At 43.0% G+C, this 26,507-nt stretch overlaps 1 long non-coding RNA gene across 3 annotated transcripts in view; it reads left to right on the top strand.

Annotated features, from left to right (window-relative positions):
* Nucleotides 1-26,059, top strand: part of LOC120098838 (uncharacterized) — a 40,701-nt gene extending 14,642 nt beyond the window's left edge. The window contains exons 1-5 of one of the 3 annotated variants that reach the window (XR_015645164.1): nt 20,989-21,111; nt 21,528-21,627; nt 22,188-22,281; nt 24,022-24,265; nt 24,444-26,059. This is a non-coding gene — a long non-coding RNA (uncharacterized LOC120098838). Of the gene's footprint in view, nt 1-20,988; nt 21,112-21,527; nt 21,628-22,187; nt 22,282-24,021; nt 24,266-24,443 lie in introns of those variants that run through there. The other 2 variants (XR_015645165.1, XR_015645163.1) reach the window with 2 other exon arrangements.
* Nucleotides 26,060-26,507: the final 448 nt, after the last annotated feature.

Raw genomic sequence — 26,507 nt, 5'->3', positions numbered from 1 at the left:
TCTTTCTATATCTGTCTTTCTCTCTCTCTGTCTCTCTCTGTCTCTGTCTCTCTCCATCTCTCTTTCTCTCTCTCTGTCTCTCTCTGTCTCTCTCTGTCTCTCTGTCTCTCTCTCTCTCTCTCTCTCTCTCTCTCTCTCTCTCTCTCTCTGTGTGTGTGTGTGTGTGTGTGTGTGTGTGTGTGTGTGTGTGAAGAAGAAGAAAGATATTCCATCTTCATGACTAATGTGATTCACTATTGCTAAAAGGTCAGTCTTCCCAACTTGGTTTATAAATTCAACACAATCTCAATCAGAATGCCAACATGTTGTCATTGTGACTAGGAGTGGACTTATTCCAAATCTGTATGGAAAGGTGAGTGATTCAGAGTAGCCAAAAGGATGCTGAAGAATTGCAACATTGGAGACTGGCATTTCCCTACTTTAGAGATCACAGTGACAACAGAAAAAAAAATATTCACCAAAAGAGAATTCACCTCTCTCGAAAATGGTGGAAGTGACTGGATAAACGTGTGTAAAAATAAAATTAATTCATGATCTGCAGAGATGACCCAATGGATGAAGAATTTGATGCACAAGACAGATGACTTTAGAAAGGATTCCCAGCACTTACAAAAGCCAAATCTGGCAGCGTTCATGAGTGAAGACAGGAAAAAGGGGAGGGGTTGCTGACTTGCCAGCGAAACAGAATGGATGAGCTCCAGGCTCAGTGGACGTGGACGACCTTGTCTCAAAAAATAAAGGTGGAGATGTGAATAAGCAAGAGAGCTGATGTCAATCTCTGGCCTCCACATGAGCCCGCATAGGCAAACGCCTTATAGACAGACATGCTCACACACAACACACACAAAAGTAATCCATATCGTGTGTGTAGCTCTTAGAAAGGGCTGAAGTCATAGTTATTCTTGTCTACCATGGTCAAGAGTCTTTCATTCCAAAAACTGCTGAAAAAAAGAAGGGAAGGAAAGAAGGAATCTAAAATTAGTCATAGTTAGGTGGGAAGTTTAAAATTGTATGAGTTCTGGAGATAACCCTAGAGTGAATCTAGAAAATGTCAGGCTGACGGTGACTTTAGATATTGATGCAACCCTAAAGCCACAACCCAAGACACAAATAATTGATTGGATGGAGTTCATGAGAATTAGAAATATCTGCTTTTGAAAAGATGCTGTAAATAACAGTGACAAGTGACAGGGTGGCAGGAAACCTTAACAAAACACAGATAAAATAAATGCCTGTGTCCTGAGTTCACAGGAAATCTCAAATCACACTAAGAAAATGGCTACCCAAATGAAAACGGATAGTCTGAAGGTTCACCTTGCCAAACATAGAAGTTACCAGGAAATGAGCAGACGGAAGCATGTGAGGTGTGAACTATGACATGTGACCCCGGAGGAATGGGTGCTTGAAAAAGAGACCTCCCTGTTCCACAGCAATTAGACATCGAAAAGGGAAATACAGCCAGCACCGAGTGCAGAAGGTAGTCTAATGAGAATATCTGGTTTTTTAAAAAAGATTTTTCTTTTTCATTTATATTTATCCCTATGAGCACACACCAATAAAGATGTCCTTTGAAGCCAGAAGATGATGGTGTCAAATCCCCTGGATCTGGAGTGATGAATTATTTTATGCTGCCTGACGTAGTTGCTGGGAAACTCTGCCAAAGTCACAGGTGCTCTAACCACTGGGCAATCTCTCCAGCTCAAAACCACATCTTTAAAGATTCTAAAAGGTAAAAATACTAAGCTTAAAATAATATCTTGGTACAATATGATAGTAAGGTCTAGCTGTATTCCAAGATGTTCAAGGTGTGTATCACGGGCGAACACCCTTGATCTGCAAGCGTACGCTTAAATAATAAGGACATTTATGCCCTTACATACTACAGTGTATGCACAACAGTTGCCATTGACAACAGCAGCTGGGCCCAGCTAAATACTTAGCTTCTCCACGGGAGTCGTAGCCCCGGACTGATTTAAGGAAGCTTGTCTGAGTTAGACCTTCCCTCAACGTTGTTTTGCTCTCAATAAAAAGGAAGCTTTTGTTCCATCAAATTAAGTTTGATGTGTTCTCCCTTAAGTCAGTGCAAGACAAAGGACAAAGGGCAAATGGCAGAAGCAGGCTTCAAGGGGGGAAAGGGGTGTTAAAGCCCTCAAAGGAATAAGACAAAGCAAGGAAAGGGCAGGCAACCCGAGCCTCTCTCTTATGCTGGGGCTTCAGCAACAAGTATCTGGTGATGGAAGTTGATGTGAATTCCAAGCAGAAGGCAGGAGATAGAGGGAAATAAAAGGGGGGCTATTTTGAAGATGACCTTTTCTTTGACACATCAATAAAAAAATAATCTTATTTTTCACCAGCCTCTGTGGAAAGGTGTTTTCATCCACACCTTTATCCCAGGAGAACTTTTCTTCTTTTTTTTTTTTTCTATTTCTATATCAGCATTGAATGCCAGCTAGATTCATCTGTAATAACTTGAAAGCAGAGTTGAAAAGAAGACGAATCAGGCTTGCACAGAAAATTGTGCTCGCCGGGTAGGCCCTGGCGGAAGGTGGCCACTGTGCCAACAGGGGAAGGGTTAGGAGTTTAAAGAATAACTCTGAATTCCAGCCTGGGAGTGACTTCTTCCAAAGGTCTCTGATAGGCGGTGGTTGCAAGTTAAATGTTGATAAATAACACGGTCCAGGGTATCTCATGCCTTTGATGATTTTCTTCCTTAAATTCTAAAAAGAGTTTATCAGACTGGATCGCTCTAAAGACCACAAATGTATGAATAGCAGTCTCCAGGATAGTAAGAATGCCGTTCTTCCTTCTGAATGTGGAATGCATTTAAAGTGAAGGTATTTTATGTCTTGGTTTGGTTTGGTTTGGTTTGGTTTGGTTTGGTTTGGTTTGGTTTGGTTTGGTTTGGTTTGGTTTGGTTGGGTGTGGGGCAGGGTCTTTGGAGGCAAATCCAAGATGGCTTGGAACTCACTGTGTAGCCCAGGCTAGTCTCAGACTCACAGGAAAACTTCAGCCTCAGCTTACAAGTCTTGGGGTTGCACATATGAGCCCCTATGCCCAGTCCAATGGAAATGTTTGAACCGAAGTTTCTGACAAGAGAAGTGTCAATCCCAGAGAACACTCTTGTACCACCAACCGCCACCAGTGATTCCTTTGTTTAACAAACACAAGGTTGGCTGATAAACAACCATCTTACATTGATGTACTCTCTAAAGGAAGAATTGATTAATAATAATAACGATAATAAAGAATGCTAAAATAATAAAGTAAGAACAATGCCTGTTCTCATCGAACCCTCCACACTCTGTAGTAGACATTATTATTTTCAGCCTGCCAATAGAAAATGGATGCTTTGGAGAAGCCAAAAAGTTGACTACTAGAAGTCAACTGCGTGACTATTAACACAGGATGAAAAGGAGCTGGAGTGACCTTATGCCTGGTTCTTCCATCAAAGCAACGGTGGGTACGGTCCTCCATTTTCCCCTCTTCTCCCTCTCTAGTCAATACACTCTGCTGTGTTTTGCTACCCTAAATGTTTGGGTGCTGGACCAAAGGGCAATGACATATTCTATCTAAGTGACTGGCTACAGATACTCTACATGGGCATCTGAATTGCATTCAGAAAGGCTTAAGCTCAGCTCTGTTCTGCCAGTTCACTGCGCGTGTGCGAGCGAGCACACACACACACACACACGTGTGCACACACAGACACTCGCACACATTAACTGGACTACAAGACTTGTATCAGTTTCTCCTGATAACTGAAAGTTGAGATTAATGAATCCAGGTTGTTACTTTTTTAAAGAGTTATTTACCATCTATAAGTACACTGTAGCTGTCTTCAGACACACCAGAAGAGGGCATCAGATCCCATTACAGATGGTTGTGAGTCACCATGTGGTTGCTGGGATTTGAACTCGGGACCTCTGGAAGAGCAGTCAGTGCTCTTAACCGCTGAGCCATCTCTCCAGCCTCAGGTCGATTCTTATATTTGAAAGTAAACGGGTACTGTGTTTCCAGGGAAGGAAGATAAAGATGTAGCAGCACTTGCCTTGGGGGTCAGGTAAGCAAGGCTCGTTGAGAGCAGGAAACGGAAATAATAAGAACGTATGCATGCCAGCTCCTCAGCTCCGGGTATCTTTCCTACTTCCCGATAAACATCTCACTACAGGAACCGAGAAAGCTCTGTTCACTAAGGCGGTTAAAGGAGGTGTTACATCAATGGAGTACGGAGTGATGGATGATTGGCAAGGATATCCTACATCAGCTGACGTTTGTGTCATGCAAAGCCACCACCTCTTCAGATAGCAGACAGACGTGCTCTATTGTTAGATTACGATACAATGAGCTTCTGTGAAGAGTTGTCATTCATGTAAATGCACTAATATACATACTCATATACCAAGGGAAGAGAAATCTGGAAGTGCTAAGCATTGATTGATGTGGTGTGGAGAGTGTCATATCTACTCCAAAGACAGGAGTTTCATACCTGTTATCGTAATCCTGGGTAAAGTTTATGGTAGGGGAAGCCATAGGCTCTGGGGTAGGACATGATATCACTATGTTGCTAAATGGTCACATTGTCAATTTATAAATACTTATGTTTATACCCTCTGACCTGGGATGCTCTCGACTGTGGTTGGAGAAACTTGAATCTGCAGTTCACAGCAGTCAGAGGAGAGATGTATAACTGCTCCCGGGGCTGTGGGGAGACTGAGCACGCAGCACTAAATGGGAGGGCCACGTCAAACTCGCGACCACCACCACCCTGTGCCAGGGTTCAAGCAATACCACAGGAGAGGTAGAAAGAATCCAGGAGCTGAAGAGGGGGGAGGAGTGTGAAATGCATGCACTGGGGGTGGTGCTCTCTGGGCACCACCTATTACCGAGGAGTGATCAGCAGTGGATGGCTACCTGGGAGAGCAAATCATTCTTCTGGGGGGGATGGGATCACACATAAGGCTTCCTGTGCAGTGGTACATGGTCCTGCATCGATGCGCGCCTGGGTAGCACTGACTAGATTTAATGGGTAAAAAGGAAAAAGAAGAAGAAGAAGAAGAAGAAGAAGAAGAAGAAGAAGAAGAAGAAGAAGAAGAAGAAGAAGAAGAAGAAGAAGAAGAAGAAGAAGAAGAAGAAGAAGAAAGAAGAAGAAGAAGAGGAAGAAGAGGAAGAAGAAGAAGAGGAAGAGAAGGGGGAGGGAGAAGGAGGAGGAAGAGGAAAAGGAGGAAGAGAAGAAGCAGCGGGAGAGAAAGAAGAAGAGGAGGAGGAAAAAATGAAGAAGAAGAGGAAGAGGAAGAAGAAGGGGGAGGAAGAAGGTTGCTGCTCTGGCAGGACACAAAGGGCAAGATTGGGAAAAGTGTCCCCAGAAAGCTGCCATTGGTAAGAATGCTCTACCAGATCCTCTAAGACCACGCTCAGTCACCACATCAGGGCGCTGGCAGGAGATAAGACTGGAGAGGAGGCTCCTCCACGAGTATAGCAGACAGTGATGAACCTGGTCATCTGAAACCCAAAGCCAGCTGTTTGCCCTCCTACATCCTTCTGTCCAGCTCTATGGGGAACAGAGTGAACTGTGCTAACTCCAGGGCCATCTCCAAACACAGCATCATTCCCCAGAACACGTCTATGAAAAGAACGCTTATGCCGCTGTTGTTCACATGCCAAATTTTGCTTTCAAGAAAGAGGCAGAGCATTGCCGGGGTCTGCCATTTTGTTTTGTTCAAAGTGTCTTCTATTAAATGTGCAGTTTCTGAAGATGTGTCAGAGAGTCTCTCTATTCTCTGACTGACTACACTGGGCCATGAAGAATCAGGTTGAGGGGTTCGTTCATAGCTAACATCCAGCCAGATTGCTGAAAGGGAATCTGTCATATGGCACATTAGCATTTTACGCTGGAAATATAATCATCCAATGGATACTTACTGGGCGAAAAGACAACTGGAAACTTTATATGGCATTTCAGAAATACCTGGAAAAGTTATCTTGCTAGTATTTACTTCTATCCTGATTCTTGGCTGAGGGTTGAAACATAAGATCCAGTAGGATGACCTCTTCCCCAGTGGTTTAATGGTTAGAATTCAGTGTTCCTGCTGCCATACTGGGGGTTCAAGTCCCAGTCAGGGAAGTACTTATTTGAGGAAAGAAGACTTAGCACTTAGAGCATGAACTCGTCTTGCAGAGGGCCTGAGTTCAGTTCCCAGCTCCCATGCCGGGGGTGCACAGCAAACCTCCATGATACTCTCATCTGACCTCTACAGGCAACTGCAGACACTTACAGATACACACATATGTATAATTAAAAATAAAAATAAGTCTTCTATAAAATAAAAATAAAGAATCTATAGGATGTGACAAGAGTGGCTAATAGAGATGATAGTTTTCTGCAGGGACAAAAACAGTGAGCAGGAAATAACAAGGCATCTTCTGTACTTTTTTTTAATTGGATATTTTACGTATTTATATTTCAAATTTATCCCCTTTCCTGGTTCCCCCTCCCATTTCCCTTCCCTTTGCTTCTATGAGGGTGCTCCCCCACTAACCTACCCACTCCTCCCACCCACCTCCCTGCCCTGACATTCCCCTACCCTGGGGCATCGAGCCGTCACAGGACCAAGGGCCTCCCCTCCTTTGGATGCCATCCTCTGCTACATATGCAGCTGAAGCCATGGGTCCCTCCATGTGTACTCTTTGGTTGGTGGTTTAGTCCCTGGGAGCTTTTGGGTGTCTGGTTGGTTGATATTGTTGTTCTTCCTATGGGGTTGCAAACCCCTTCAGCTCTTTCTTCTCTAACTCCTCCATTGGGGTCCCTGTGCTTGGTTGGATGGTGAGCTGCAAGCATCCTTTGAATGAACATTAGACACTGTGACTACTCATGTCTTAAACCTAATAAGGGGCTGTGCTGGAACTGCATCTACAAAGATTGTGTGGTTGCCTCAAGTGAGACAGCTCTCAGAGAAACAGAGACTGAACTGCACCATGGCCAAATCCAGGAAATCAAATATTACCTTAACGTCTAAGAAAGTGGCCCAGATCCCATGGTTCGTGCAGGAGTGTTTTAGTAGCTGGAGCAACTAGAGTTAGTTGAAAGTGCCAGTTAGTTGAAAGACAGCACATAGCAGAGTGCTATTCAGATAATGGCCACTAACTCTCCCTAGGGTTAAAAGACCCTATGCCTACTGTCCCTTTAGTCATAGCCTGGGGCTGGGATAATAAGGGATTATTCCTTGAGCATTTGATGAAAATCACCACCAGCTCTAATATTTGAAGAGCTCTGAGTTTTCTTTCCCCCTTTTGAATAAACAGATTGAATAATTTCCAAGCATATTAAAAGTATCTAGTAGTTTAAAAAAAAAAAAAGCAGGCTGAAGCAGCAGGCTTTTCCACCTGTGCTCAAGTTCCCATAATGATGCCTGAGACTGAATTATTTATGAATATTTGCCTGGGACAATTTACCCTCCCACACACACCATCGTTACCTTGTAACTCGGTTATCCCGTTTAGCTAGTCTAAGTGCCATTTGTTAGCAACCTTTCCTCAGGTCGTCTGCCTCAAAGCACAGGGTGAATTATCTCTTGCCTGACTCTATCCCAGAGTTCCTCTTTACAGGAACTCCCACCTCCTATTTCCTGCCTCAGCTCATTGGTCAATCAGCTTTTTATTGACAGGTAATGCTTTCATACAGTACACAGAGATTCTCTCTATAGCAGGCAGACATAAAGATACCACAAATCTAGGCAATGGATTATCAATTTGTCTCTAAAGACACAGACTTACCTCAAGACATGGGAAAAAAATACAAGTATCTCAATTATGTCAAAGAAATTTTTAAAAAGGAAAAAATTCTTATTTTTATCTGACTCCCAGAGTAATAGTTGCAAGCTGTGCATAGCCATTTAAATGATGTTGTTTGGGCTGGGAAATGTGGCACATGCCCGTGAACCCCAGCACTTGGAAGGCAAGAACAAAAGGATAAAGAGTTCAAGGTTGTCCTCCACACAAGGCTATGTGATAAGTTCAAGGCCAGCCTGGGCTACACGAGAGATTCCATCTCAAAGGAATGAGCAGTTCAATCAGAGACGCAAGTTACAGGGCAGAGAGTTAGTAGATGATTATTTTTAGTATTTATTAAATGTTGCACATAGTGAGAAATGAGAAAAAAATAAAAGAGAACCAAACAGCAATATCAGCATCACTAATGAAAACTGAATAAATGGGCACAAATACAACCAGAAAAGGAGGAAAGTCCCTGAATACAGAGACAGGAGGAGGGATCATTGGACCCAAATGACTTTAGTCAAGTTTAGGGCAAAATTAAATAAAATTCATACTCATTGGGGTATGATATATGATAAATATGATGCATGATATATGATGTATGATATATGGTATATAGTATATCATGTTTGGCATATGCCATATGCCATACCACATATTTAATATTATGTATTGCATATTGCATGTGGCATCTTACATATTTTATATATCCACACATATAATGCATATATCCATATAATATATATACTATGTGATGCATATATCCACATGATATATAATATGTGGTGTATTATATATATCACATGATTTGATATATGACATGATCTATAATATAAAATATATAATATATTTATATATTATATATGTGCAATAAGTAATATATAATGTGTATTGTGTAATATGTAATATATAATATATAAGAATATAATATATATTGGGTATATATGGGTATATATATCAATTATGTAAAAGAAATTTTGAAAAATGAAAACAAATTCTTATTTTTATGTGATTATAACATGTATGTGTATATATATATAAATCCTTATTTGTGAGTATATATATAAAAGAAAGCAAAATTCTTGATTTTATGTGCTATATATATGTATATATTTATTCATTAAATTTATGAGGAGTTAGGGATAAGAAGTGAATGGAAATATTATTGGCCCCATAGTCATTTTCTCAGTAGGGAATAACATGAGATGAAAATTATAAAAGGTTGAGAGTAGAAATGGTAACCCACCCATATGGTGGTCCCAAACCACTTCAATTCTAGGGGATCAGATGCCTTCTTCGGGCCTCTGATGGCTTCTGCACATGTGTACACTTAGGTACACCCATAAAGGTACAAATAAATAAATGAATAAACCTGTTTTTTGACTGTTTATTGGACAGACAATTCAAAATAAAACAACCTTAACTGAACATAAGTGGGGAAAAAAGGAAAAGTAGAAACAGGGGGTGGGGAGGAACCCATCATTGTTAAAATTGTGAGCGGATGCAGTTTGATCCACTTGAGTAGCACACAGGTGACCACTGAGTCCCTGTTCTGATTTCAAGGGTTACTGGTTCTCCACTGCATTCTGATCTCACACATGTGAGGCTGTGATATGGCTCAGGGTAGAAGGCTTGCCCATCATGCTCAAGACCCAGGGTCCATCACTCAGCACGAGAGAGAGAGACAGAGAGAGTGAGAGAGAGAGACAGAGAGAGAGAGACAGAGAGAGAGACAGAGAGAGACAGAGAGAGACAGAGAGAGACAGAGAGAGACAGAGAGACAGAGAGACAGAGAGACAGGGAGACAGAGAGAGACAGAGAGAGGGGTGGGGGTAGGGAAGGAGGGGAGATTACAACAGGAAGAAAATACATCTTTATTCAAAAGATGGTGGCTACTTTCTAAATAATGAACTGAAACCTCAATGTAGAAGATTAACCTTGAAAGCCTGTGTTTCTACACAAGCAAAAGGCAACAAGACTAGCAGACCAATGCCTGAAAGCTCCAAAATTCTGAACCCTTGTAAACCTTTTCTCTCCGCAAGTTACTATTCTCGGATATTTGTTACAGCAATCAGCAGTAAACTAGTAGGAGGGAAGAGAGTACGAACTTTAAAAAAAAATGTGTAGATTTGTTAAACATCAAATAAATGACAAGAAAATTAACATTAAGTATAAAAAGAATCCTAAAATATAACAGACATGGATAGATAGAAAAACACATCTCTATTTTTGGACCATTCTCAAATACTACAGCATCTTGCTAGTCTTTTATCAATGTTTCGATCACCAATTAGTTGAATTTAGAAAGTAAAAAAATAAACATCTATGACCAATGAGAGCTTCTCATGTACAAAGTTAAAGTCTTGGGAAAATTTGAAATTCTATTTAAAATTCTATCCTTACAATTGAAATTAAGTTATCCCTCCCAGGTGGATTCTTCGAAGGGGTGCCTTTTTTATTCAAATGTGTCCATAGGGTTTCACTATGTAGCCTTGGATGGCCCAGAACTCATAGAGGTCCACCTGCCTCTGCCTCCTGAGTACTGGGAATAAAGGTGTGTACCATCACACCCAGCAACAGTATTTTAAAAGCTAATTATAAAACAGTTGTATAAAAACGAGCAAGCTGAAATATTGTACAAGTTTTCTGCCAGAGGTTTTGTTTCTTGTATAAAGGATGCCGTGGGGCTGAGGGTCAGTAGACCTCACCTGATGCCATCTCCTGCCCTCTCTGAGGTGCTGGGTTCAAGCCCTGACCATAAGCCCACAAGTTCTATGCTGCTACTACTTATCACTAGGGCCTCATTTAACGACTCCACATTTTTTTTAAATGTGACATCAAAAGTAAGATGATCCTAGAAAAATCCAGGCTATATTCACTTGCTAGGAAAGTTGTTTGGTCAATACCATAATTCTAATAAAACTTACATTTGCACTGTCGGGGAATGGGATGATTCTTACCAGTGATCTCATTTCTCATTAAACGAGAGGGTCCTAAATGTGCACACAAATGACTGCTCGTCAACTACCCTCTACCTTCCCACTTAGCATAGAGTGAATCAAGTGAGTCTGGTTGCTGGCACCCACAGTTCTTTGCGACCCCAAGGGTTGAACAGATCATAGGCATTCAAGAGTGAGGGCCCGAGATACTAATGACCACAGGAGTTAACCTCCCGACCTTTGTTGGCAACAATCGTTCACTTTGACTCATGTTTTGAATGAAGACATGAAAAGAAACAATGTCAACTCCATCAGACATACTCCTGACAAGTTTCTAAAGGCTGGCTTATATAGATGACCATTCGATATGAGCATCTTTTTCTCATCTAATTTATTTCTCCTATAAGTCGAGTATGTGGATTCCTGGGAACGTATACGCTTGGATTGTTGGATTTCTATTCATTAGTGCTTTGCAATATTAAGCGCGTTTTTCTCTATTTGAGTCTGAGCCAATTACACGATCCCAGCAGAGAACAATTTTTTCCTCAATTTGAAATGCCTTAAACAATAAATGTGAAAGTAACCACTAAACTGTAATAATGGTGTGATTAAAAAAGACGTTATTCAAAATATTAGTCATGAAAATGCCTAACCTTTGCCAGGTATTTTATTAATAACTGTCAGGTATTGAGCTGAGTATCTTAGAAACGTTGTCTTTATTTAATCCTGAAAACCATCCTAGGAGAAACGTCTACTTGTGGCGATGAGGCTGGAGAGCCCCCCACAGTGGCAAGGCATGGGATGGGCGAGGCCCTCTTATCTGTGGATGCCCAGTTCTCTAAGGCCAGCTCAGTGGGAGACCAGCTGAGTGCCCAACCTGCCATGGTGTGTGTAAAGATCCTTCCACACACCATACTTAAGCCATTAGCTTGACAGATTACAAGCAGAGAGAATCAAATTCCCGTCTTCGAGATGTCATTCCGAGTCTTCGCCGAAAACTTCTGGCAAAGGAAAATGGAAATTCACATGTAGTTCTGCACACTACAATGTGAGCTCTCACAGACAGGCAGATTTAAGCATCAGGACCTTAAGATGTCAGAGTGCCTGAGCACCTCAGATACCCTGGGCCTCCTCAGGTTCCTCTGACCACAATCCAGAGGGAGTAACTCCTGGCCAAAGGCTTTATTCTGTTCACCAAAGCAACTCTGGGTTCTATGAAAGGGAAAATGTCACTCTTCAGTTTTGCTGTATTGGGTCTAAAATGAGGCATGAGTTTGAGAGCTTTTTCTTTTGAGGATCAACTAAATCTTCACGTTCTCAAAAGACGCGAAGGAAGAACTTACCAAGTTTAACAAATTTCTCCCCAATCTCTGATGATTTGACATTTGGAAATCTTATTATATTTTGCTATTCTGTCCATTTATTACAATTCTATTAATTTTGGAGAAGCCTGTCATATTCTATTTTCACCCAATAAATCACACCGAAATGATTAAATATCTTATATTTAGCAATTAATAAAGGACTTTGATCTTTTCCAAAAAAACCACTCTGGAACTGCCAGGGTAGTAAATGACTCACTCTTGACTGCTCTCAAATAGAAAAGTCACTGAGAGAAAAGAGGGACTTTCTGTTCTCAATTAAAATGAAGGCTGGATTTTAGAGGGCATGAGAACATGCATTTTAGGAGACAGTGCTGTCTTTATCAGGTGCTGTTAGAGTCCGTGTGTTAAAAGTAGAAAAGTCATACACCTGGGCAGCTTGAGATCGCCAGACTGGTTTCATAGCTGAAGTTTCATTCAGTTTTACCTTCTCCAGCTTTTAGGGGAGCACAGTGAGTTGTTTGGGGAGCCTCACTCACCAGAGAAGCAGATCATCCCCTGACACAGGCATGTCTAACCTGGCCTGGGTGTCCAGAATCAGGCAGGGGACGAGCATGACTGTGATTGCTCACTCTCGAGAGTCCACTGCCACCTCTAAAGTGTTTTTTTTGGTAGTGTGGGAACAGTAGCATAAACTACTGTGGTACCAACACTAGGGAGGCTGAGGCAGGAGGATTACAAGCTGAGGCCATCCTGGGCTACATGGATCCTGTCAAACAAGACAACAAACAGTTGAGGAGAGAGAAGAAGAGGTGGGAAAGGGAGTGGGAGGAGGAGGGAGGGGGTAGGCAGGGGGAGGGAGGGGAGGGGGAAGGAGAGGGAAGGGGAGGGGGAGGGAGAGGGAGAGGGAAGGGGAGGGGGAGGGAGGGGGAGGGAGAGGGAGAGGGAAGGGGAGGGGGAGGGAGGGGAGGGGAGGGGGAAGGGGAGGGGGAGGGAGAGGGAGGGGAGGGGGAGAGGAGGGGGAGGGAGAGGGAAGGGGAGGGGAGGGAGAGGGAGGGGAGAAAGGAGTAGGGGGAGAGGAGGGGGAAGGGGGTTTCTTCCAAACTGCCCTCCACTTGAGCATCGTGTTCAGTGTGTTCAGAGACGTGGGATTCAGATATTCAGAAAATGATGTCCTTCTCACAGCTGAACCTTCCAACTGTCAAAACTGGTACCAAACATATTGAAATTCCAACTTCAGGTTTATCGTTCATCAGATACTTGGCTATGCGAAAGTTTTGTAGCCTTTGATTTGTTTTTGTTTTTTTATCAATACATAATAATTATTTATGTTTATGGGATAAAATATAACATTTAAATATCTACAAGGTGTAATGATTAGATCAAGGTAATTAACCTGTCTGCTGCTGTCTTAGCAGTTTTGAGTATATGGTACACTCTCGTTAGCTACAGTGTGCTGTGCAGAGACATCTAAGCTCCGTCCTCCTACCTGCAGGTTGGTTCCCTTGCCCATCTCCTGCTGGCTCACTGTTTTCCTTGCTGTCCCAGCTTCCTGCACAAAACAGAGAGAGATTTTAATTTTTTTCAGTATCAGTTTCATCTTTATAATAATGAGGACATTGAATTTATTTCTTGGGGTGACGACGCCTATGCTGCCAGTGTGTGAATATCGGGTGTAGATATGCGGGATTAAAAGAAAACATGTACACGGGTCACCCATTTTCAGAGAGTGCCACCAAGGCTTTACTGAGATCTCTTTATATACCCGTGGCAAAAGCCGTGGAAAAAACAAGGCAGGTGAAAATCCCCAACCAGGAAAACAGGAAAAGTCTGTGTGGTTGAAAGTCCCGGGCCCAACCAGGGGCATAAACAACTTCTTAACAACAAGCTGGAAGGCTCGGTGCTGGGGAAGGGTGCCATGGAAAGTCCCAACCCCAAATCAGGGGCCAAGAGCAGCTGCCAAGGGTGTAAACAACTTCTTGCTATGGCAGGCTAAAAGGCTCAGCAAGGGGGAAGGGAAACACCAAGGTAGGGCCCAACATTGGGGAACATAGATATAGAATATGAGCAACTGAGACATATATGTGTGTGTGTGTGTGTGTGTGTGTGCATGTGTAAATATGTGTGCATGTGTAATTACATGCATACATATTTGTGTCCCATTTGTATGTTCTATGTGTACATATAGTAATATATCTATTACCCTACTTCTGTTAACCCAAAATATATACCACATATGCAATAAATCTATACTATGATACATTATAGATTAATCAATATGGCTGAAGAAAATATGATAAATGATAAATTATGCCAATGTGTTATATATATGTGTGTGTATGTACGTGTACGTATATATGAGATCTATACACACATATACATATACACATACACATACATATACATACAGGATATGTCTACATACCAGAATGTATATTATATATATATAAAGACTATATAGAGAAGTGAGGCACCACAGGGTCCTGTCACAATGGATTTCCATCCTTGCCTCCTGTCTTCCCTCTCCCTCCTTTGTCTTCCTCCTCTTCCTCTTCCCCTCCTTCTTTTTCTTCCCCCTCCTCTTTGCTTCCCTTCTTCTTTTCTCTGTCTTCCTCCTCCTCCTCTCCCCTGCCTTTGACACTGAGCCTCACTCAGATTTAAGTATCCATTTATCTTGAATGTTGTGGGGATTTTTGTGTTTTGCTTGCATGCATGTACATCTGCACATTGTATGCGTGCCTGGTGTCCGTGGAGGTCAGAGGAGAGCGTCAGTTCCCTTGTAACTGGAGTTGCAGATGGTTGTGAGACACAGAGAAGGTGCTGGGAATCGAACCCGGGTCCTCTGCAAGAGTAGTCAGTGTGCTTAACCAGCGAGCCATCTCCCTAACCCCTGGCGCCCACTCTGTGACCCACTTAACTGTAGGTATCAGCCGCTAGGAAAGCCACGCCCCTCTCTACACATTAAATAATTTCTGTCAAAAAGCAAAATATGTTTCAGGGTTTACACTGTCCGCAGATCTCTTTGAAGAGCATCGACATCTTAACAAAATGGAATTTTGTTTTTATGTAAATTTAAAATTTGAGACTATACATTTCCTCATTAATGAAGTCTCATTGGCCTCAGAAATGATCTGCAGTCTTAGTCGGGACTTCCCGACCCGCCATCCATTGCTGCACATCCTAAAAGTGCTGTATTTGCAGTGGCTGTCTGAATGGAAACTTGTTCTTAATTTTATTTTCCTACTGGTTTTCCAATGACTTGTTGTGGTGATGTGAAAATTAAATTATTTGCTTTCCTGGAATTCAGGAACCTTACTACATTATTTTTATTGGTTTGGTGGTTTTTTTTTTTAAATTGTTTGTTTTTGTAACATGAATCTTTAATGTTGTCTTTAATTTGGTTAAAGTTAAGTTAACTTAATTTAATTTTTTAATTCTTGGATGGTGTTATTACCTGTGAGTAAAGTGTTGTTGTTTGATGATGATGATGATTATGAGAAGGAAGAGGAAGAGGAGGAGGAACAGGAGGAGGAGGAGGAGGAGGAGGAGGAAGAGGAGGGGAGGAGGGAGAGGAGGAAGAGGAGGAAGAAGAGGAGGAGGATGTTTTTCTAATTCTCCCTATCCAGTTTTAGAGAATTTAACTGTTTTATGCTCTCAGACATTGTACAGGCTGGGTCAACTCTACCTAGAAGGGAGACAGTGCAGGTATATGTCCTTCTCGGATTCCTGGTTTGTTAATGCTCTAAAGGTAGCACTGCTTTGTTGGTTGAAGTCTCTTTGTCAAACTTAATTTTCTTCTATTCCTAGATTAAGAATTTTTATATGCAAATGAATGTTGAACTTTGACATCTGAATATGGAATGACTTATCCCACAGCTGTCTGCTTTTCCAGTAGATATTGAGTTACATTGATTTGTAGGGTTTTGTTGTTATTTTGTTTTTGATTTTTTTGTTTTGTTGTTTTTTTGGTTTGAAAGACTTTTTAGTTGTTGATTTTTTGTTTGCTTTTTGGATAGTTGTTTTGGTTTTGTTTGTTTGTTTGCTTGCTTGCTTGCTTGTTCGTTGTGTGGCAGCCTAGTCTTGCAATCTGAAGATAGTTTCGTATCTTCTATCCGTTCCTGTTTTGTTTGGGATTTTCCTTTCTGCTCCGGTAAGACTGTCTTTCCTTGCACTTTCATCCCAAGCCTTCATCTTCATCAGATTCATCTGTGGGAGTCCCTCTTGCCTCTAAAAACAAACATAGACATGCTACTTTTCCTCTCTGCCCAAAGGTTAAACAAGAAGGAAGGCCCAAGCAAAGATGCTTGAATCACACTTAGAAGGGGAAACAAAGTAGTCGTAGGAAACAGATGGGAGGAATGGGTGGGAGGAGGAGGGAGGGGAATGGGGAGGCAGGATCAGGTGTGGTGCAGGGAGGGATAGGAAAGAGTCCTAAAGGGCCAGGTAAATGAATAGAAATCTGCAGCTGCTGGGGCAGGGTTGGGGAGTGTCTTTAGGAAGTCCCAGAGGCTTAGGATAGGGGAGACTCCCAGGAGTCAATGGGGGTGGCCTTAGCCAAAATGCCCAACAGTGGGGGCATTGAACCTGAATAAACCACTTCCTATAGGCAGGCAGGACCCCCAGTGGAGGGAATAAGGACACACACCAACTTTCAACCCCAAATTTGTCCAGGGACAGGGAATGGAACGGAGACTGAAGGAATGGCCAACCAAGAACCAGTCCAACTGGAAACCCATCCCATGGGCTGAAGGTATTACTGATGCTATGTAATGCTTGCAAACCATGGCTGTCCTCTGAGAGGCTCTACCCAGGAGCTGACTGAAACAGAGGCAGAGATCCACAAACATCAGACAGAGCTCAGGAGTCTCATGGAAGAGTTGGCTGAAGAATTGAAGACTCTGACAGGGATAGGAATCCCACAGGAAGATCAACAGAGTCAACTAAGCTAGGCCCCTGGGAGCTCTCAGAGACTGAAGCACCAACCAAAGAACATACATGGACCACAGACGTGCAGCTAAGTCTTCATGGCTGCCTTGTCTGGCCTGAGTGGGTGAGGATTTGCCTCATCTGACAGACTTGATATGCTAGGGTTGGGGCATATCCATGGGGGGACCCACACTCTCAGAGGACAAGGGAATGGGGATGAGGGAGGGATGGACTAAGAGGGGGAGCAGTATTTGGGTTGTAAATCAATAAAGTTTTATAAGAATACTATTATCGTCTCTTAGAATATTTTATTTACTCATTAATTTGTCCACTTATTTGTTTATTTACTTATTTAGGATTTTTCGAAACAGTGTTTCTCTTCATAGTTCTAACTGTCCTGGACCTTGCTCTGTGGACCAGGTTGGCTTCAAACTCAGAGTTCTGCCTGCCTGTGTCTCCCACTACTGGGATTAAAGGCCTGTGCTACCTCTACTTGGCTCACCCCTTGAAATATTTCATAGGATTCACTGCTGACCCTATGTAGGCCAGAGGCATACTTTGATTTTTTTATGGCAAATTTAAAGTTTTTAAATACAGAAATGCAAAGACATTCTACTTCTTGCAGACATGTTGAGTATTTCACATTCCAATATGTTTTAGCTTTGGGGCCAGAAAGATGGCTTTGAGATAAAGAAATCTTAGTGCTTTGTCAGAGGTCTGGAGTGCAGATCCCAGCACACACAAGATCAAGTTTATGAATGGTCTGTTAACTCAAGTTGCCAGAATCTGACACACACGCGCGCGCGCGCGCGCACACACACACACACACACACACACATTAATACATTTTATCCAAAGTTGACAAAAATCTTGTAAATATTTTCTTATCTTCCTTATGATTTCTGTCTTGCCCTGTGGGTAATTCAGAAATGTGAGGTTTAATATGCAAACATTTAAGGCTTTTTACTTCACCGTTATTACTTTTAGTTGATTTTACTCTCGTTTTCCTGAATTTTGATATGAGCGGACATAGCTTGCATTATCCCCATTTTTTTTTTCTTTTTTCTTTTTTTCGGAGCTGGGGACCGAACCCAGGGCCTTGCGCTCGCTAGGCAAGTGCTCTACCACTGAGCTAAATCCCCAACCAAGATTTATTTTATTTATATATTAGTACACTGTAGTTCTCTTCAGACACTTCAGAAGAGAGCATCCCTTTACAGATGGTTGTGAGCCACCATGTGGTTGCTGGGAATTGAACTCAGGACCTCTGGAAGAGCAGTCAGTGCTCTTAACCGCTGAGCCATCTCTCCAGCGCATTATCCCCATTTTTTAATTCATTGTGATTTATTTTATTTCTAGCATATGGTCTACCCTATTAGCACTCCATATATGCTTAACAAGCCTGCTTCCTCTGCCATCCTTGAAGGCTCACACGCACATTGTCATTTTCCTTATTTATTTTTTTTAACCGGGCTACAACCAGAGAGAGGGGGTTCCAATTCCCAAACCATGTACCTTCCCCAAGCTGGCACGTACCTCACACAAGCTGTGCCGGTGTGACTTCACCGGTTCACACCTCTAGGTGTATAAACCTGGAGGATGAAGCCTCTCACGTGAGTTAATCAGACTATCGATGACGTTAGACGCCTTCCTTCATCTCTGATGACGGCCCTCGTTGACGTCTTGGCTAATGTGCCTGGTTCCATCCTTCCTGCGTAGATCTCCTGTGTCTCGGTCTCTAGCCTCTCACGCCAATAGCGCATGGTTCAGATTTTGTGCTTTCCGTCCAATTTGGCCATATTTCCCTCTTTCATTTAGCATCAACACTTGACGTAGCTCATGACAGAGCTGAGTCCTGTTATTCGGTCTCCATTTTCCCCACGTCTCTCCCATCTCAGAATCTTCCTGTGGCTAATTTACCCGATGCTCTTGACAAATCAAACAGATTTGTAATTTCTGCCCCGTCATTTAGCTGTCCCTCTTTTTGTTTCAGAAGAATGACAACACGTTCCGTAATTTGTCAGGTCTGCTTATAATAAACACCATGCAACTCATAGACATGCAACCACTTCGGCGCGGTCGTCTTTCAGAGAAATTAGGAGAGGTGGATGTTTTTGTTCATGAATTTCCATTTCTTATTTAGTCAGTGGGACTGAATTACCCTCTGCTGACAGGCTCCGGTAAGGACTCATAATGTTACGGACAGCAGGCTACCGCTGACATTTATATGAAAATGTTATTCAGTGAATCAGGATAATCAACCAATCTGTCCACACGGCACCTTTGAAAACAATGATTTCTACACTCTACAAGGGAACGAAGGTATTTACTCCTCAATGAGTACCCCTGACTCTATCCGTCTCTCAATTCTCCTGTCACTGAGGAAGGGCCTGGGCTCTCTCAGCATGTCACTCCCAGGGAAGGCATTTAATAGAGGAGGTCTGATCCCTGTTAGTTCCTTTGCCCTGCAATCACCAAGGCCCTGTGCGTTAAATATTTCAGCTGCACACAGATACGTTTAGGGGACTGGAGAGGCTGCTCTTGCAGAAGAACCAAGTTCAGTTCCCAACACCTACATGGCGGCATTCAACTGCACATAACTCTAGCTCCAGAGGATTCAAAGCCCTCTTCTGGCCTCTATAGTCAGTCTCTCTCTCTCTCTCTCTCTCTCTCTCTCTCTCTCTCTCTCTCTCTCTTCCTCCCTCCCTCCTCTCACTCTCTCTCCTCTCTCTCTCTTTCTCTCTCTCTCTCCTCTCTCTCTCCTCTTTCTCCTCTCTCCTCTCTCTCTTCTCTCTCTTTCTCCTCTCTCTCTCCTCTCTCTCTTCTCTCTCTCTCCTCTCTCTCTTCTCTCTCTCTCCTCTCTCCTCTCTCTCTCCTCTTTCTCCTCTCTCCTCTCTCTCTCCTCTCTCTCTTTCTCCTCTCTCTCTTTCTCCTCTCTCTCCTCTCTCTTCTCTCTCTCCTCTCTCTTTCTCCTCTCTCTCCCCTCTCTCTCCTCTCTCTCTCTCTCCCCTCTCTCTCCTCTCTCTCTCCTCTTTCTCCTCTCTCTCCCCTCTCTCCTCTCTCTCCTCTCTCCTCTCTCTTTCTCCTCTCTCTCTCATCTCTCCTCTCTCTCCTCTCTCCTCTCTCTCCTCTTTCTCCTCTCTCTCCTCTCTCTCTCCTCTCTCCTCTTTCTCCTCTCTCTCCTCTCTCCTCTTTCTCCTCTCTCTCCTCTCTCTCTCCTCTCTCTCTCCTCTCTCTCTCCCCTCTCTCTCCCCTCTCTCTCCTCTCTCTCTCTGTCCTCTCTCTGTGTCCTCTCTCCCCTCTCTCCTCTCTCTCTCTCTCTCTCTCTCTCTCTCTCTCTCTCTCTCTCTCTCTCACACACACACAGATACATATGCACACACTGTGTCAAAAAATATGGGCTATTGCAGAGAAAACACCATCCTGAGTCCAATTCAGCACACGTTTCCTGAGCACTTGCCACTGTTTAACAGACTCTAGGAATCACAAAGTTTGCCCCAGTCATAACCCTCAATAGAATCATGGTAGCAGCTCACTGAGTGTTTGCTGTCATTGATTGTCCCATGGCCTTATTTCATAGTAGAATGTCATCTATCATCAAACATACAGAAAGCAGCACGCACTGCCTTAAGTTCATCAGGATGCTTTTGTATCATTTCTTCAGTGCCACCAAAGCCCTTATGAGTTTTAGAGGTGGGTGGGGAAACTGGAAAAATACAAGACTGGCTGTTTGTAGATGCTAAAGGAAGATGGGGGATTTCTTTCTCTTCTTGGGCTTCCTAAGATATTTCCATTGTTCAGTAAATGGCACTGTTCTCTGGTCCCAGGAGCCTATTTTTCTGAGTTTGTTTTGAAACATGGCAAGGGCTTGAAGACAGCTGCTACTGGAAGCATTGATGGCTTTGTCCTCTTCAGTGAGCAGCTGAGAACATTAAGACATAGCAGCTCTTCCCAGGAGCTACATCCAAGCTGAAGGAGATTGGAACAAGACTCAACTCAGGAACACAAGAGACAGCACCTGTTAAAAATAGACACACATTTGCGGGAGGCTAAATTAAGATCCACGGATAAACAAGTCAATGCCAGTTAGAAGGAAAATTCAAATAGGGCAGAAGAAAAAAGCCCTGACCTCATTGTTTATTATATAATCAAGGGTAAGAGCAAAGTCTGTAGCACTTTAAGTCTGTCCTTGGACGTTGATTAGTGGTGTTTTCTGTGTTCTGCTTAATCTTACTGAGTTTCATAACTCATAATGGAAAGCAAAGGTAGATGTATAGCACCTTTTAAAAATCTCCAGAAGAGTTAAATACTATTGCTAATAAATATTTGTCATGGTGGGTGGGTACAGTAATTCTCAAGAAGTTAATACGCGTATGAGAAAGATGGTTGAACCCTGGCCAATAATGTCTGACCCAGGCCCAAGGGGAAGTACCAATTATAGGTGTGTGTTTTCGAAACCAATATTTTAGAATGCAGCTTATAACTGACCACAGTTGGAGCTTCTTGAGAGGTGGCATTCCGTATTGCATGCAGTCTAACTATGTAGACAATGGTATGTCTTCTCTCATAGTACCAGGATGTAGAAGATGTGGTTTCGCTTTTCAACGAGCCTCTTGCCGCAGAGGAGGGAAAGGAAGACCACTCAGAAAGACGAGGGATCGTGTGATATTGTAAGTACCATGTGGTATTCAAATAACCTTTCAATCTGGGAGGAGATGTGATGTGGGTGGTGGACACGGGAGAGAAAATTTATAGTGAGCCTTGAAGGATCTGTAGAGGAAAGGTGGTGTCATGTCACTGGAGGTGACATGACCGAAGACAGAGACCTGGAGACAAGAAAGGAAAGGAGTCTAGCATGCTTTCCTTTGTACATCTCCATGATAAACGGCGGGTACCTAGGAGGAGAAAATTATGACATTTGGCTAGAATCCTTCACGTGTGGATGGGATGGGCTGGGGAGGCACCTCTGAACAGGTAGGTGCAGAGATCTGTGAATGGATAACATGCCTGTGATTCCACACATGGGAGGACTTCAGGATCTCTGTGAGGTACAGACACCAAAAATCAGTAGAACTCTCTAAATCTCTCTCTGCCTTTCTCTCTCTCTCTCTCTCTCTCTCTCTCTCTCTCTCTCTCTCTCTCTCTCTCTCTCTCTTTCTCTCTCTCTCTCTCCCGCTTTCCTGGGCATTGTTAATTCTGTTTTATAAGACATGATCTCTAATTGGCCTAGGATTCTCCAAGTAGGACAAGATGGCTGCCCCAGGAGCTACAGGGATCTGAGCTTCTCCACCTCCCCAACCTTGGTACGTCCCACCACCTCCAAGGTAGGTCACTTGTGGGCCACAGCAGAAAGCCAAATGCCTGAGGTACTTCACCTCCACACTATGAGACAGCTCATCTCCCCATTTGTAGATGGGGAGAAATGACAGCAATAAGGTCTAAGGGGCATAAGGGTTTTTTGGTGTATTCCTGGGACCCTCTGAAAAGGATGTGAATGAAGTCGCCAGGCAACAGAGATGGGGGAACAAGGGTGAAGACTTAGAGAACACCTGTATCCAGGGAGTGGGGTGAAGAGAAGAGAAATTAGTGGAGAAGAAACAATTAGAGGCACTGGGGTGACTGCCCAGGTCAGGTAGCCAAGGAGAAGTAGAGTACAACGGCATCACAGCTCCATGGGAGGATAAACGTTAAGTTATGATCTGAGCCATGGGTGATGTTGAGCACATGACATCTGTAAGAGGGTCAAAGGCACAGCCACAGAGTCAATACCTATATGTGAAGTTTAGAAGCAGTGCTTGGAAAGACACTGGTTTTGTGAGTTTGGCAGCCTATCTGCAGTAGAGTTCTGAGAAAAATCCCAAAGCCAATTTTCTCTCCAAGGATGAGTCTTTTAACTGCTTTTCATTCCAAGTGCTTTGAATGAGCGTGGTTTAACTCTTATTACTTAATATCCTGATTCATAATGTCCTCCAGATCACCCAGTTCGGCCAGGAATATGGGTGTGGTGGTTTGAATAGGTACGGCTCCAAAAGACTCCTGAATTTAAATGTTTGCCCCCACGGGGAATGGTACTATTAGGAGGTGTGGCCTTGTTGGAGTGGGTGTGGCCTTATTGGAGGAAGTGTGTCACTGTGAGGTGAGCTTTGAGGTCTCCTATGCTCAAGCTCTGCCCAGTGTGGAACACAGTCTCCTGCTGCCTTTGGATGAAGAACCCTCGGCTCCTCCAACACCATCCCTGCCTGCACACCACTGTGCTTCCCACAGCGGCAATAACACACTAAACCTCTAAAAGTGTAAGCCACCTCAGTTAATGTTTTCTTTTTAAGAGTTGCCTTGGTCACGGCATCCTTTCACAACAATGAAAACCCTAACTAAGACAATGGGTGTTTGCCTCCAGATTTACAAAACAAAACATAGGGAATTAAGCAACCAGGCCTCACAGTTAATACACAGTACAAGGACCCAGATCTTCTATCTACCCATCTGATGTCATTTCTTTTGCTCCAAACACACTGTATAGGTGTGTTGCTGATCTGACTCTTTGTGTCTGTCAATAAAAGATTAAGGTCTATATTTAAATCTATAGGAAGAGGAACAGTCCTCACGATAGACCAAAGACATCAAAAGTTTCTTTCCAGCATGGGAGGCACAGACCTATTAATTTGACTGAACTCCTCAGACCAGCCAATACATGCATTGGTAGAGATCTGGGCGCTTGCCTTTCACCTTTAAGTCATGGGGGACTATAATGACATTCTCAGGGACCTTGTTTGCCTGGCATCTTTTCTATCAATGCACAGGGAAGAGTGCAGACAAAATTTCAGTTTTCTGACTATAGCAAATCCAAGGTATGAGGCTGGAGAGATGGCACAGTGATTGTGATGTTTGCTGCTCTTGCCGAGGACCAGAGTTTGATTCCCAGCACCTACACTGGAGCTGCCAGCAACTCACCTCCAGGAGATCTGAAGCCTAACTCCTTAGGGCAAATTCACAACCACTCGCATACCCAGGAGTAAAACTAGAATAAATCTCTTTTTAAATCTTTTTTTCTTTTCCCTGACTAGATAAGTGGGTGTCCCCCATATACTTCTTTGGAATATTCAGTTCTTTGCTGATGGCCACAGTCTTCCTTCCAACTCCCTGTTATAAGTGGCGAAAGCTGAGCTTGACTTTTGGGTAGGAGATTTACCAAGGAAGAAAAATGGGTGAGACGGGAAGCTGGATTCCTATCTGCTGCTTGGAAACAATCTTTTTAAGGACTACACAAACTTCTTCCTCTCCATAACCTCGATGAGGATATCTGCCTAGGTGAGGATTGTGACTGTTGATTTGGATGAAGGCTCCTTACAGGGTACAGTGACGTGTATAGATTAGCGACATCTGCCCTCATTACAGACTACTCAGGACAGATTTAGCATCCGCAGAGAGTGAAGGAACAAGCCTCTTAATGTCTTTACCTCACACTGTTTTCCCCTCTTCCTTCTAGATGCCCGCGTATGGTTCTCTTTTTCAACAATGCCATTTCAAACTAAATGAAAGGCTGAAATACCCTCCAGTTTCCCTGATAATACAAAGTAAACCTCCATCCAAAGCTAAAATCTATGAACATCACTCAACAACTCTTGTTGTTGTTGTTGTTGTTGTTTGATTGACTGGTCTTTTTCTTTGTTTTTTCATGAAGGAAACTCTGCAAGGACATATGACGCCTTTTAACTCCATCGAATTGTCGCCTATCATGGGTTATAAAGACATAAAATGCAGTTGGGTACATTATAAAAATGAGAAACATAGTCAAGAAAACAAAAGGAAGAGAGAGTGTGGGCATAAAAGCGTATAGTAAAAAATTGTAGGAAAGGGACCACAAATGTGATTTCATGCCCTCAAGCAGAAAGGCAGAAAAATGACTGGTTGTGAAATGTATAGCGTGGCATTAGACGAGAAGCCAAATGCTGGGTGAGACACAGCTGTTGTTGCCATTGTGACTGTAGATGGCTTCTCCCCTGAGTCTTTGTCAAGAAACAATGTCACGGTCATCCCAAGAGACATTCTACAACGGGTCTTGGTAAGCCCATCTTCTGCTTCAAAGCCAAAATGACGTCCCAACGGACAAATGTTATGTTATTCTCGGCTTGTCATCTCTAGGTACATGTGTGCCTTCTGGGTAGTATTGCTTCCAAGAACTGTGCTAGTAAAGTATTTGGCACTCAGTCCTTAGAAGGAAGCAAGACCTTGATTGGTAACTTTTGTTAGTTACTGTGGTATAAATACTCCTACTGTGGCTAGGTCCAAGCCACCAACAAGACGTCACTGAAGATGTATGAGGAAGACTGTCCAGCATACAGACACAACAGAAACGGATAACCTCAAGCACATTTAAAAGAGAAAAAAAAAAAAGAATTAGGGACGGATGAGTTCTGAGTACTAATGTTTTAATGTACTTTGTTTAGTCATAAGCTTGCATAATCTAGTTCTTAATTACTGTGTGGAGCAGTCGCTGGCAAATGCCCGAATATTTACCAGTTGGCTCATGCAGAGCCCACTACGGGTTGGTTCTGAAACCCTGAGACTTCTGAAGTATGACAAGCTCTGTCCCCAGCTGTCTTCTCTGGGCTCATCTCTGGCTACTTGCTGCCTCCCACCTTCTGCTCCAACATTCTGAAGTCTTAACGAATAATCTAAACTTGTTTTCCTATCGGACTTTTGGATGGTTCTCTTTGACCTCAAGACCTCCACAACAACTCCCCCCATACGGCAAACCTCCCCTTACACATTTCTCTCTCCAGAAAGTCTTCTCCTGGTCTATCACCTTTGTCCTATAATGAAGAATTAGGTTTTCGAGAATCTGACCTTTGCCCTTGACTATTGTTAGCAATCTAAAGCCCTTGGGAAGACCTACCTGATAAGAGTGCTTCTGGTTTGTTTTTTGTTTGTTTTGTTTTGTTTTGTTTTTGAGAGCAATCTCAGTAGTGAAAGTCAACAAGGAGATGTGTGAGGGTGGCTTTGAACCCTGGGATGTCTCCTTGATATTGACAGATGCTAGGAAGGAAGGTTCACTGTGGGTGTCAACTTTGTTACCGAACCCTATTAAAAACCCTGGATATTAAGGCTTGGGTGGGTTTTTCTGATCACTTGGGCTGCTGGAAGAAATGTGTGCCATCCGCCATTCCCCTAGAAGAGGAGAGCAAATGGCCTGAGTGTAGATCTCCCCTGGGCTCTATCCCATGGACTGCTTTCCTTGGCAGCTTTTATCTTTATTCTTTGTCTGTAACAAACCATAATTATGATCACAACACACTGCAGTGGGTTTTGTGAGCTAATTATTGAGCACAAGGTAATTTGGAAGCCCCTAAATGCAACTAGGATCAGAAATGACACTAACTCTGGGGACTCCCAAATTTGGGTAGCACTTTATGTGTTTTTGCTTTCTGTCATATCCGAGGTCGCCTATACAACCTGGTCTGCCCTGTTTCCCTGTTAGAGGAGAGTTGTTGAACTTTGCTTGCTAATTCTTCCTCAGGACCTAGCCAGCCCCTAGCCTCAAACAACGAAC

Source organism: Rattus norvegicus, chromosome 20 (genome assembly GCF_021556685.1).
Source record: "Rattus norvegicus strain SHRSP/BbbUtx chromosome 20, alternate assembly SHRSP_T2T, whole genome shotgun sequence".
In the NCBI taxonomy this organism is placed as follows: domain Eukaryota; kingdom Metazoa; phylum Chordata; class Mammalia; order Rodentia; family Muridae; genus Rattus; species Rattus norvegicus.
Note: the sequence above shows the minus strand (reverse complement) of the source record. Positions and strands in the feature narration are given on the sequence as shown.